This window comes from Chamaea fasciata, unplaced genomic scaffold, assembly GCF_029207755.1.
Source record: "Chamaea fasciata isolate MVZ Bird 193981 ecotype frontalis unplaced genomic scaffold, bChaFas1.0.hap1 SCAF_7, whole genome shotgun sequence".
In the NCBI taxonomy this organism is placed as follows: Eukaryota; Metazoa; Chordata; class Aves; order Passeriformes; family Sylviidae; genus Chamaea; species Chamaea fasciata.
Genome location: NW_027094092.1, coordinates 10,542,309 through 10,555,903, shown reverse-complemented (window position 1 = coordinate 10,555,903; position 13,595 = coordinate 10,542,309). Strand labels below are relative to the sequence as shown.

General features: G+C 37.0%; 1 protein-coding gene across 1 annotated transcript in view; it reads right to left on the bottom strand.

Moving 5' to 3' along the window:
• IRAG1 (inositol 1,4,5-triphosphate receptor associated 1) overlaps nucleotides 1-13,595 on the bottom strand; it is a 61,610-nt gene that overhangs the window by 33,265 nt on the left and 14,750 nt on the right. The window lies entirely within an intron of this gene.

Genomic DNA, 13,595 nt, shown 5'->3' with positions numbered 1-13,595 from the left:
AGGATGGAAAACACATATTTATGATTATGTATGGTTTAATAAATCCACAGATTAGATAGATAACAGTAGCACTGAATGTCTGTTTTAACAATTAAGTTTTTTCCGTATCAAACCCAGTTACCAACTATTAGCAACACATGAGGCTGAGAAGGAAACAAGGTAACTTAAAGTGACACAGACTTGCTCTTCACCTCTGTAACAAAATCCTGGCATCCTACACAATTTCTGAAATTGCAAGAACTCAAATTCAAATTAAAAAAAAAAAAAAAAAGATAGAGAGAGAAAATATAAATCCAGCTGTTTATCTAATCCCTCCTAGTGTTTGCCTTATGAATTTATTATAGTTCTGATACATTCAACCCAATGCTGGGCCTGAAAAATTAGGAATGTTTCAAGTCATGGCCAAAGCATGTTTGCAGTCCTACATGGAATTGTAGAAGCTATTGCACCAAAGGGGTTTACTCCCAGTCTTAGACAAGTTCTTAGTATATACTAAACTTAAAAAAGTAATGCAGCTTATCTTGAAACAAGAAAGAGCTATTAAGCACATCAAGTTTCAGTTCATTTTTCAGATTTAAAAAGAAAAAAAAAAGAAAAAAAAACTTTAAAAGAAGAAGAAATAAATCAGCAGGCTTGTCTAAGAATAGAAAGGGACAAATTCTGAGCTGTGTTGTCCTAGAGATGCAGCACAGAAAGTACAGCCAAGGGAAAATGGAGGGTAGGAAGATGAATTTTTGCCACCTTAACAACCCCCAGATTTGGAGTGGACTGAGTTCAGGCTGTCTCCGACACAATCAGAACCCTACTCTGATTTCCTGACAGCTATCTTGCAAATAGGGATAAGCTTCAAATCTCTGTGCTCATCAGTAGGAAAATTTCTTCTTCTGACTTTCCATTTTTTCCTAATACCACTCCAGAAAACCCCAGTGCTGAGGACTATATTGGAACAGTGAAAGCTTGCACATCATTATTCATATTCTTAGGCTTCTTAAATCAAACACCATCTTTGCACACCTGGACTGCATTGCTGCAGTCCACTACACTGCCAAAGTGAGGGGTACTGCATATTGGTATTTCAGTATAAGGTTGTAGTTCAATTAATAAAGTATATGATTTACAACTCCAAAAGTATTAACTTTCAGTCTAAAGGCTTAGTTTTAATCTGTGCAGTGTTCTTAAAGTCAGTCCACATCTTAAAGCACGAATTTTTTAAAGACTTCATGATGCTTACCCAGCACAAACATCATATATTGTAAATGTAAAAGGATATACCATGCTCCGCAGGGAGTTCTGCCATTTTCTGATCAATTACTGCCTTCTGATACTGGTAGGAAAGGCAAAGGTTTAGAAACAATGGAAACTTAAATATTAGTGAATAAATGTTCTTCCATCACTGCTGAAGTGACCTTATGGCGCTTTAGTTGGGCAATGAAAACAGCCCCAGTAAATGTCACAAGGAGTCAAAATGCATAGAAATAGGGGTCTTTGTAAGGACACACTACAGAAATTAGAGGACCTTATCTGCATCTCAAAAATGTAGACAGAAAATTAAGAAATGTCCTTAGAAAATTTATGTCACAGGAAGGTCCGTTCTTTCTTTTTCAGCAGAGCATTAGGGCAGAGGGCAGCCTTGGAGCTTACAGAAATTCACACCTCTATTTACAAAACCAGCTGACAGCCTTACTGAGCCCTAAGTTAGAGTGTGGAAAGCATGACTAGCCTGGTTCAAAGCCTGGCTCACCTTCCAGCTGAACAGCCTTTGGAATCATGCTACCATTAGCTTTGCCAGCACTGTCTCCTTTCCACAAGCACAAACATGTTTCAGTCAAAGAAGGAAATGATATGTTAACAATATGTGCAATACAGTGAGGCACCAACTGAAACACCTGTAATTATTGGCCCTGAAGATACTGAAAAGAGGGATTAAAAATACACCTGCACTTCAAAACCAGTCAAGGTGCATGAGCACATATTAGCATGCTAGGCACTAAAATAATTTAAAGAGCCTGTTATTTCTATTTTTATTTCTTTTTTTTTCTCCATTGATCAAGCTCTGTCTGGCCTGCCTCTATCTTATCAAAGGATGTAATTACATTATTGTAGTGTTTTATCAAAGTAAATGATCTCTCCCGAAACTCCATTCTTTCAGAAATGGCAGGAGCTTCAAAATTATCTTTTAGAATTAAATACTTGTAGAGATTAACTCACATGTCACAGGCAGAGTGGATGTCGGTGAAGATCGACAATCTCAGTATGTACAAGCCTTATGCACGTATAAAATGAGTTGAAAATATACAAACAAATTACCTTTCCAATTCACCAAATTCTGCTAATTCCCACACTAAGAGAAGACAATCTAAAGAAGAAAAGTAAGAAAAATAAATAAAAGAGAGCATGGAGTGCTTTTTAACATTTTGGTCTGTTATTAAAAACCTACTGCTTAAAATAGTTAGGAAAAAAAAAGATCCCCTGAGCTCAAATTTGTAGTCAGATACAGATCAGTGAATGCAGAGAACTTTCTTCTACCACTGTGTAGGCTTAGAGTACAATCTCCAGGAAATGGAGATCTGGAAGCTCTATTCCATAAAAGGGAAAAGTATTTAGAGGCCCTTGGCTTTCAGTGTGTTCTCTCTGCAACTCATTTTACCATAGTAGAGAAAGTTCAGTATAATCAGTTCACTTCCCCTGGCCAAGTCATGGCAGGGTCTGTGTCAGCGAAGACTCAGAGAAAGGTGCTTTTTACTCCAGCACCACTGATAGCTGGGCACCTGACCCCAAATGCTCTGTCACATCTCAACAAGGGGACGCAAAAAAAGAGCAGAAATAAAGTTTAAAAAGCATTTTATTAATATTTCTTGACCTCATGCTGCCTGTGGTCAAGTCTCATTTGTCAACAAGAGGAGTTGCTTGCTCATGGATGCAGTTGAACTGCACAGCACTGAGTGGCTTTTTGTAACTTTTTTCTTTGTTGCCCTGTAAAGTGGTTGTAAAATGTTACCATATTAAAAAAGGTACCTTTTTGCACTCCTTTTTGTATAGCTGTAAAAATATATTGAATTCATGTAACATTTTGAATTAGGTTTTTCAGCTTTGAAGTACTTAAGACCCAGTAAATTTCCTTCAAAGTCTGAGCAAAACAGGCTGTTTTTCTTATATTTGTACCACAAAAATGTTTTCAAAGACAAAGCATGATTATAGCTTAAGATGTTTGTTGACATACATTAACTATCCCCTAAAATTTTTAAAACTCAAAACCACAACACAACAAACCAAACCCCCTAAAACCAGATACAGAATATCTTAATAGAAACGCTTTGAAATTTTGCATTAGGACTCCAAGATCTTTGTATAATGGGAACATTCACTGGGAAAAGGGAAAAAAAAATGCCACAACTGAAGCTGACTCATGTACATTCTTGCCCTTTGTGACAAAAGGTTCTATGTGGAAACTGGAAGACATTTTCTTTATTGTCTGCAACACAGGAAAAAAAATTGACTAGTAGTTTCCTACTGCATCTCATTTTTATGACGAAAGAGTGTTTTTTCATGTTAAATACTCAAGTTTGCAAGATATTAAGATACTGCTTCAGCCAGTTTACCAAACCACAGTCTCATAGACCCAGGATTAATATAAGAGACCTCTGTAATAGTCGTAATGATCTGAGTTCCACCCACACTAACATCCATACAACTGCATGAGGTAAAACCTGGAAGACAAAGTGGTGTTCCTGTTTTTAGGATACAAAACAATTCCACTGGGGCATGCTAAGTGTATATGCAACCACTGTGTGAATTCAAAGGATCTGTTCTCATCCTGAGATTAATTTCTGGGTAATTGGGATTCCTGATTGACTTAAAAAATACTTCTTGACAATCAGAACAGTTCCAGGTTGCAACCTCAGAGACAAGGCATAAATGTGAATAATTCTGTCACAAAAAATACTTAAAAGGAAGAAACTAGCAAAAGCTGAAAAAAAATACAATTTCTAAAAAACTTCCCTCAAACTCAGTGGTTACAGACTTCCTTGGAACTACAAGCTACACATGGAGGACTTGATTTACAGAGCAGCATGACAGGAAAGAATCTCCTTTTCTGCATCCTGTTTTCCTCATAGCTCAGGAACACATAAGACTGGATGGTTTTCAATAATCTGCTTGAATGAGAGAAAGGAAAAGTTAGGTCAGGCAGAAAGCAAAATGTTTTGTTGCATGTCCAGCCTGACATGCATCCTAGGAGAATATCTCCAGTAATGGGTAGTTATGACACTGTTGAGACTGAAAACCAAAAGGTTTGGGGCTGAAAGGTGATGCTGTTTCATTATCAACAAGACCAAGCCCTACAACACGGCATTTGGTTTGGTCATGTATCAAAAATTTGCATCAGAGTTTAAAGAAATCTGAAAACTAACTCCAAAAGGGTTTAGTGCAAAATGTATTCTGGGAGTTCTGTACTGAACTCCCAGATCCATTCTGGTCCCAGCTTTTGCTTTACCTGGATACATTAAGAGAAAAGACTTCACTCACAGGCAATCGTTTTGACATAGCTAAATGGAAATTTAAGACTTACTAAAAGATCATTACTGTGTTTGAAAACAGCACTTTTCTTTCTGTGAAATGTCAGCTTCATTTGTTTTAGCAATGTTTTTACAGTATCTGTTTTGTTAGCAGTCAGTGTTTAGATTTACTTCTCGCAGCAAAGCATCTGGAGGAGTGGCTTACAACAACTTTTTTTGGCTTGCAAGAATTCCAGGCTCAGTTTTATGCTGCAGACAATCAGCAAACAGATGAAGAATGTACATATTTTAGAAACACTGAGGAGCAGAATTTCACTACCTTTTTAGACTAGTAGACCCAGACTTTAAAAAAAGGTATTTCTTTTAGGGTAAGCCTATTTTAGACAGCCTGAAAATCTCCCAATTCCACCTTTTTTTTTTTTTTTTTTTTTTTTTTTTTTTTTTTTTAAGGGGCAAGTAGGAGTTGGATGAATCAAATTTTCATAAATTACTCTGGTTTGGATGCAAATTTTTTATTTTCAGGGGATTTTTTGGTTTGGTTTGTTTTTTTTTTTTTTATCTAGCACTAAAAAGAATGTAAGGAAATGAGGTTATAAGCAGCACAACCATGCTGTGAAAATGAATGGTTTTAAGAATTGCATACAAGTTCAAAAAAAGAAAAAAAAGTTCTGGTTCACTTGTAGTTTTTATTAATTCTGGGGCTTTTCTTTGAACAAATATTCTTGAGAGAGAGCTCCAAAATGGTAATTTTACCTGGTTAAGTCTTTACCTAAGATACTGGACTCAGCTCTCTTATGAGAAGGATGGAAGGATGTCTTACTGACCTCATTTTTTTTTTTCTCCAATCAGTGGCCTTTCAGCTGGAAAAGCAAGAAGACAACAAGAAGCACTGCTCAGCCAGGTGGCCTCTAGGAAACCAGTTGGGATGAACTTTGGAGAACTTCAAAATAAAATTTAAAATATATATATAGTGAAAAAGATGGTACATGTGATATTAAGGAAAAATGAATCCCTGATTTGTTCAGTATTATGCATAAGTTAAGGAATTCAGCCAACAGTAGCAAATCTGATGATCAGAAGACTGTCAGATCTCAAGGCATATATTGCTTAACTATATTTCTGTATTTCTCTTTGCTGTATTTCTTAACTTGCAGATTCTTTTTTATAGGTTTAAGGAAATGCAGTTTAAAGCAAGAATGTGAATACAGAGTGGGAGGATATTTGGCATGAAGAATAAGGATTTCTAAGCATAAGGAACAGCATATATAAGAAAGTGTGAAGATAAGAGTGGGAGAACAGTACACTTAGTGTCATTCAAGAGGGCAGTTCAAAACAAGCCCAGAGCTGGGAAATACCTGGAAAAAAGTCTGTTACAACATCAAGGCAGTGACCTTAAACCAGGATAAAATCAAGAAAAAGTTGAAATGATATGTGAGTAAAAAATGTTGCTCTCGTCTTCCTCCTCCTAGACAACTTACTATCTGAAAGAAAATTTGTTTAGGGGGCAGTGCCAGTCTCATGTGGTGCTGAAGGACCCCTCTGATGCAGGACCTGTGCACTGATAAATCTCCCAAGAGAAATTGTACCATTCAGGATACCAGGAGATAATAATACCACCCAACATGCTTTTGCCTAAATGAGCACCATGTACTCAGGCATACTTGGGTTTCTTTCTTCTACTCCTTCTCACAGACTTGGAGAAACCTAGATATATTTCTGCTGTCTGGACTGCATGTATTATACATCACATTCTAGTTACACATTTATTTTTGTCTATGGTGCAGGCAGAGCTGGGAGCTTGAGACAATGTTTTCTCAAATTGCCACTTGACTATATTCTTAGTCAATGTAAAAAGAGAACAAATATGTTTCTGGGGAGGGGAGACAGATAAGATTGGGGGGGAAAAAATCAGCACAGCATTCCTTGGTGTCAATCCATCCTGTTTTAAGGAAAACCTTAAGGTTTCTACATGAAGTAGAATTTTTGAAAGCAATTTCTTCATGGAAACATTCTATAAATTATTCAGCTTTGCAGGGCAGCAGGATATCAACTTCACATAATTTTGAAAAAACTACTACCAAAGGCCTGACTTAGAAACACAAGCTGAAGGCAATTAGGGCAGAACACCACTGCTTAGTGACCCAGGAGTCTTGTTGCTAGTCAAGCAAAAAATTTTCCAAATGAAGAAATTAAAATAAATTCTTTCTTTCCCAATCACAAAGGATGATCCCAGAGGGCACACATTGTTGAATAAACCAACAAAAAATAGCTTTCTTTGGGGTCTAGAATACGATTGTGGGCTTTCAAGCAGGGAGATTATACTTGGCTTTCCATCTTGCATAGATTAATGGCAAATCAGCATCACAAAGATTTTATTCTCATTTTATGCTTCCTGGACACAATCAGATGGACATTTGCTTACTTTAGTGATACATGGACACCTATTTTTGCATTGCAAGAACAAACACACTGCAAAAGAGCATGAATGTGTTTCACTTCCTTTCTTTGAGAAAAGAATTATGGATCCTAGTCCACTGAATGTTTTCTCAAATACTGCTGTACACCAGGACAGGACTATCTTCACTATCAACTTATTCAAATCAATAGCCATTGTGTGGGTTTTGACTGCTTACTCTTTTTCTACAGACCAGGTAGTTCACTCATCCCAGTTGCAAAGTCCCAGCTTGGATCTAGGGATGCTGTATATTAGGTCACAAGAATTGTTGCTTTTGCGAGAAACAGTCCTATTTTATTCCTAGAGTACACATTAAATCTGCAGGCCTAGCTGTGTAAAAGCAAAACTCATCATATCACCTCTTCCTTCCTCCCAGCATACAATACAGAAGTGTGAAAAAGTAGTAACATTTTGTAATGCCACCTTTTAAACTTTTTTTCCTAGAAACAGACACAACTTTGAAGCTAGCAGCAACACTAATTTCTCTTATCAATATCTAGCTCTAAAAACAGGTGCAACAGTAGGAGCAACAACAAAAACAACAACAACAATAATAATAGATTAAGAATGCAAAGGATGATGGTTCAATTTTAGTATTCTCAAAGAGGTGGGGTGAGGGAGGAAGTCCTCAGGGTCTCATTCAGATGTGATGTCAATGCAAAATTGGAACCAAAAGCTCTTTCTTTCTCAAAAGATCTATTAATTAACAAGATTCTGCAAACACACTTTGTAGAAGGTCTTTTGCCTGGATTGCTGAATCGTCTACAGATTTCTGTGCGCTATGTTATGCCTTGCTACTGACTGTATGCTTCTGGGACATTATAAATACCCTGACAAGAACCCTTCAGATGTAATCACACAGTGTTATTTTCGCACTTTGAAGTTCTTACAGTAAGCATTCCCAAACTGATGTAGTTTTTCATTTAAATTTAAGTTTTAGAAGGTGTGACAGGAAGAGGCAGCATATTTACAGCACAATTCAACTTATGTACTATGCAAAGGCAGACTCTCAGTAGCTTCAATGAAACCTGATCTTGATGATTTTTTTTTAAACTGTTATTTAAAAGCTAAGACCCACAACATTCAGAGACAGAAAGATCACCTTGTTACTGATGCATTTAGTAAAGATGTTCTATGTGCATTTTACTGGCCAAGTTAGAAACGAATTGGATTGGATGGCTCTCCAATGGGGCACATGCTGAATTAGCAACAAATTCCTCACTGCCTCTTTTGCTACTTGGGCTAACTGAGGCAGTTATGAATTTCGAGGTTAAACCAACAAATCATATTTAATTTAACAATTTGAGGGCTCCAGAGGTATTGCATTAGAGAGGATGTTGTAGTAATTAAAACAGAGGTGAAATAAATACTCCAAAATGTACACATCATACAGAAACAAGCTGTTAGCAGAGACTGTTTCATCAGGTGTCCTCATGACATGGCTGTTCTCATATCTCACATAGCAAAATACTAATTTGCATCCTTTAAAAGGTTATTTTATAACACAGCCACAGCACTGAGTTAAACTTCAGTCATAAAAAACACTTGGTGAACTTTGAGATGAACCCTTTAGCAAGCAGCCCTCATGGTGGCTTTTCATACTTAGCTCAGATTTCCAATCTGAATCGATGTTTATTGCAAACTCCCAATGCAAAGCCTTGAAATCAAAAGATTTAGGACAGCTGAGCTCTGACTGAAACTTTTAGTAGAGCAGTGCATCACATTACCATTACAACTGACTGGCTACACAGATGCTTTACGTGATCACTGAAAAGTGATGCTCTGCCTACTGTCCCTAGTTTGAAAAAAACCCAGTATCTCAAGGGGGAGACAATCTCGGGTAGCACTTGCAAGCCTCTCTCAGGCTGCAGCTCTGCCTTGAGAAGTGTCATGGTTCTCTCCTGCTCTTAGATCCCCAAATCAGCAACTTGGCCTGAACTATATGTGGCCAGAAGGAGACTTCACGGTGGCTGCAATCAAGAACCCATGGCCAAAATTACAGGGTAAAAAAATTGCCCTTTTTTATCCTCATTTGAAATACAGATGCTGTAGCTTCAAGAAAATTCAAACTGAGCTCTTTATTTTAATGTGGGGAAAAGGAAGAAAGCGTACTGCTTCATCACTTCAGAAAGAACAGACTTGCTGACTTGCAGAAAGGATGGTCTGAAAATGAAAGCAAGCAGTTGTTTGTGAGATAAGAGAAGCAAGTCCCCATTTCCTGTGTTCTCAAAGTTCTGCACACCATCGGAATCCAAAATGAGGGACAAGGGATTATTGCTAGTTCCAAAAAAACCCCAAACAAACAAACCCAAACCGACTCCAGAACTCCCTTTCCACTACATCATACGAAGTCTTTACCCACAGAATCTCAGGACTGGGAGCACACGGTAATGCTAAAAAACAAAAAAGGGACAATTCAACCTTTTATTTTTCAGGTATCATTAAAAATAAAGAGGTAAACATTCTATTACACCATCCACTTCAAAAGCACCTCAACCATTCTATTTGTCTTCCAGGCATTAACACTGAGGACCTGAAGGAGAATTTAACCATCTACTTCTAGCTTCCTGAATTTAAAGAAACACTGATTTAATTCTTCATATGAACAGACTGAAGCCAGCATTTCCAAATGTGCAACATGAAAGCTAACCTTTGATGATTTAAGTGAACGAAGTACACAATTCCTCCTACATTTAAACTCTTTTCAGCAGGAAGAAAATGAGGCCTATTTTGGCTGCTTGTTAAAATTCTAGATTCAGGATCTTTACAATTTGCACTCTAATTGGGAAATTATCCTTATTGGCTTGCATCTTCTAGAAAGCATGGTAAGAAAAATAAATTCTCATCTTCTTTTATAAGGCTACAAGATACAACACTCTGAAAACACATAGTTTGCTAACTTTATTTCTGCCATTTTCAATCATTGTTTATCAAAACCTAGGACTAGGAAAGTTAATAATAAAAATCAAAGTTATCAGAACAAGAAAAGAATTTTTATGCGTTGACTGGCACATACTGTACCAAACCCCCACATTTTTCTGGGTGATTAGACAGTTCAGAAAAAAGCTTTGAGGAAAACAACAGCTCTGCTCTTCTGGAATAGCACAAGCCAAATGTAGCAAAATGTTCCTCATGTCCTTTGTCAAAATCTTTCCCTGATAAAATTATTTAGCCAACACCATTCCATTCCTGATTATATCCAGGAGCTAATCCAAAAAATAATGTACCAGCTTTATGCACAATCTCATCTCATCAACATCTTAAAAAACCCACACTCATTTGGTATGGTTTTATCAGTGTTGTGCACAGGGAGGCCCGAGGAAAGAGATGAGCTTAAACCAGAGAACTACTTCAACAGGGAAAGAGAATTCTATGCTTTGGGGGCTACATTTCACATACCAGTTTTGACATTTTTACCTCTAAATCCAAAATCAAAATAGGGGTTGTGAGAAGGGCATAAAAGGAACAGAGTTACTCATATTCTATGAGACTTAAAAAAACTCCAGGACATGCCACGGGTCAAGATTTGTCACAGAAATATCAGACCTACTGCAATCATCTGGTTTTTTTTCCAGGGCACTCCATGTCTGCAGTAAGAGCAGGGAGTAAGGCATGGAACCGCATTTCAGTCCCTCAGTTCACAACCAGCAGTTCAGCTCTGGTGCAAATGACTGCGTTTGTATAACACCTCCTGCTCCTGCAACTGCTGACAGTTTGATATTTTCTGGGAGAGGAGCAAGGAGACAAAGTGGGAAAGGAGCAGCAATCGTATCTTGATGCTGAGCTAAACTGACCTGAATTCATATTTCTTAGTCCTGTTTCATTGCACTTGATAAGCTATGCTAGAACTCAGTACTGCTCTTGTCATCACTCTACTAAGAAACTGTGATGTGTATCCAATTATGCTAATATAATAACTTTATATATGATGAGTCAAAATGGCAGCCTGTATTTGCCCACTTATAAACAATTTGTATACAATAGGTATGTAGTCACATACATTAAGATTTATTACCTTAACTTTCTTTTCTTTCTTTATGTCAAATAAAGTCAACAAGGTTGCATCAAAGTAATGGAACCCATTATTTTAAGTTTAAAACAGTTGTAGAGAATTATGGAATGAAAAGGATTCAGTGATTCTAATATATTACAAAATAAAAAATTACAAAACCAGGTAAAGTATTTAGAAAATGTCTCTTTAAAGAAGATATAGGAACTCATTGTAATTTCAACAATACCATAAATCTACATAGATAAGAACAATCTTTAATAGAAGAAATGCTGAAATACCAATGTTTTGAAAGTTTTATTGTTAATCAAAGTGCTTCTGGACAAAATTCTGGCAAATGCCAAGAAAAAAGGCTGAGCATTATCTACCTGAGGTAATGGAAGGCAAGTAAAAAGCCTTCAAGAGACTGAGATAAAGACACACAATGAAAGATGCTCATTCTTTCCAAACACCTCCTCCAATATTTTGATGTTGACTTTGAGCTGCTGTGTTATTCTGCCCAAACAAAACAAACTTCTGATTTGAGGACTGATTGCTTTATAATTTTATCATCACTTAAGACTTTCAACTTAGTTCCTAACTTTTGGATAATAACTGTCCTAGATAAGAAATTAATGTAATATTTTATTACTAAATAGATCCAGATACAAGAATGATAAATTAATACAGGACTGTCCAGCAGTCTAAAATTTGCTATTTCATTAAATTCCTGTACAGAAATCAACAAGCATTTTAATACAGGCAACATGCATTTTTCAAGGAGAGGTTTTGACAAAATTTTATATCGAGCATCTTAAGAAAACTGCTCCCACAGGACAAAAGAAAAATACCTCCTGTAACTGAAGGAAGAAAATAAAGGACAGAAGTTGTTCTGGGTGCTGCAGACATTACACTTCCATGAGTACTGAGATGTTCAACACAGTCCTGAAAAATCTGGAAAATTGGGTCTGTACAAATGATTAAAGATGAGATGGGAAAATCAGAGCTAAAGACAGCCAAGGTAGTTTATGAGATACTTGGCACCTGAATAATAAACTGTCAGGTGAAAAAGGCAAATTGATAGACATGAGGAAAAAACAAATATAAAATACACTTAGTTAAATAAGAGCTCATCATTACATTTTACAAGTCAGGAAAGAGATCAGAGTAATTTAGTTATCTGAAAATAGCATTCAGCAGCAGCCAAAAAGGCAAAAACGTTAAGAATTATTAGGAAAGAGCTGGAAACAGCATAGAATATGAGACCAAATCTTTAAAATAGTTCTAGTCACGTCTCAAAAATAAACCCCCCAAAAACCGAACAAAACAAGCACACACACCACCAAAAAGAACAACAACAAACCCCCAACAACATAAAAACAAATGGTTCATAGGAGAAAGACTGGTCAGTAACTGCAAATGGTTTCCATGCAAAAAAAGACACCTGGATAGAAACAGGTTAGAAAGGGATGAATAGACTGAAGAGAGTGGCCTATTAATTATTTGCTCTCAATTCCTCATAGTACATGTGGATAAGGATCCCAAAAGCACTTAGTAGGCAATTGTTGGAGCAGAAAACAAGTTCCTTCACAACAGTATACAATTAAATAATTGAATTTGTTATCACAGGAAGCTGAAAAATAATTGAAGCACATAAGTCAGTTCAAACAGTGATCAGATTCATTTAGAGGAGAGGTGCAGTAGTAATTCCATACAGCCCCTGGACCTGGAAAGGCCTGAGCTGCAGATGGCTGAAAGCAGCGAGTGTTAAAGAAGGGTTTGGCTTTTGGAGTAGCATGAACACAATCCTCATGTGAGATCAGAGGAATGGTTTGCAAGACCTGGATGTGCAGCCCTTATGTTCACTGGTGGAAGCAACTTCAATTTCTGAAAGAAACTGATTGTGAGAGACTAAACAAAGGAAAAGTGCTTTTTGTTCATCATGAGTAATTGGCAATGCTGAAGAAATGGACGGACAGAACAACAGACAGAAGAAAGCAATGGGAGAAAAAGACCTTTTACATTTTCTAGGTACTACAAACAGTACACCCTAAGACCACAGCCAGGAGTAAGATCCAGGAAGATACTGTGCTGGATTCCTAAGCAGCTACCATGAAGAAATAAACATATCTCAGTCTGAAGAATGTCTGGCATCTCCCTGCTTTGTCACGTTCTAGATTCTTGCAGATGAGCAATCTTCAGATGTTTTTAAGAGGTTATTTGGGGGGCAGGTCACTGGAAGTGTTTTCAGTTCTTTCAGATGCATCATAGGAAAGAACTGAATTTCACAGGAGAAATTACAGTAAACTAGCACTTTCCAAACTTTGCAGTGTTACATACACAGACATATTTGCTTTCACACACACACTAAAGGACATTCCCAATTTTATGGCTCTCTGAAGAAAATCCCGTTTGTCTTCAAAGCCTTTTAATAGAAGACACACATGCAAATCAATATAGAAATTCCCAGAAAATCAAGAAGCTGAGACTGGCATGAAGGTTTACACAACTCTCAATTACAAAGTATTATTGCTGTTCTTCATCTCTTTTCCTACTTATCATCACTGAATCCCAGAACAGCCCAGGTTGAAAGGGACCTTGAAAGACTGACATGCCCAGCCCCTTGTGGGAAAAGGAG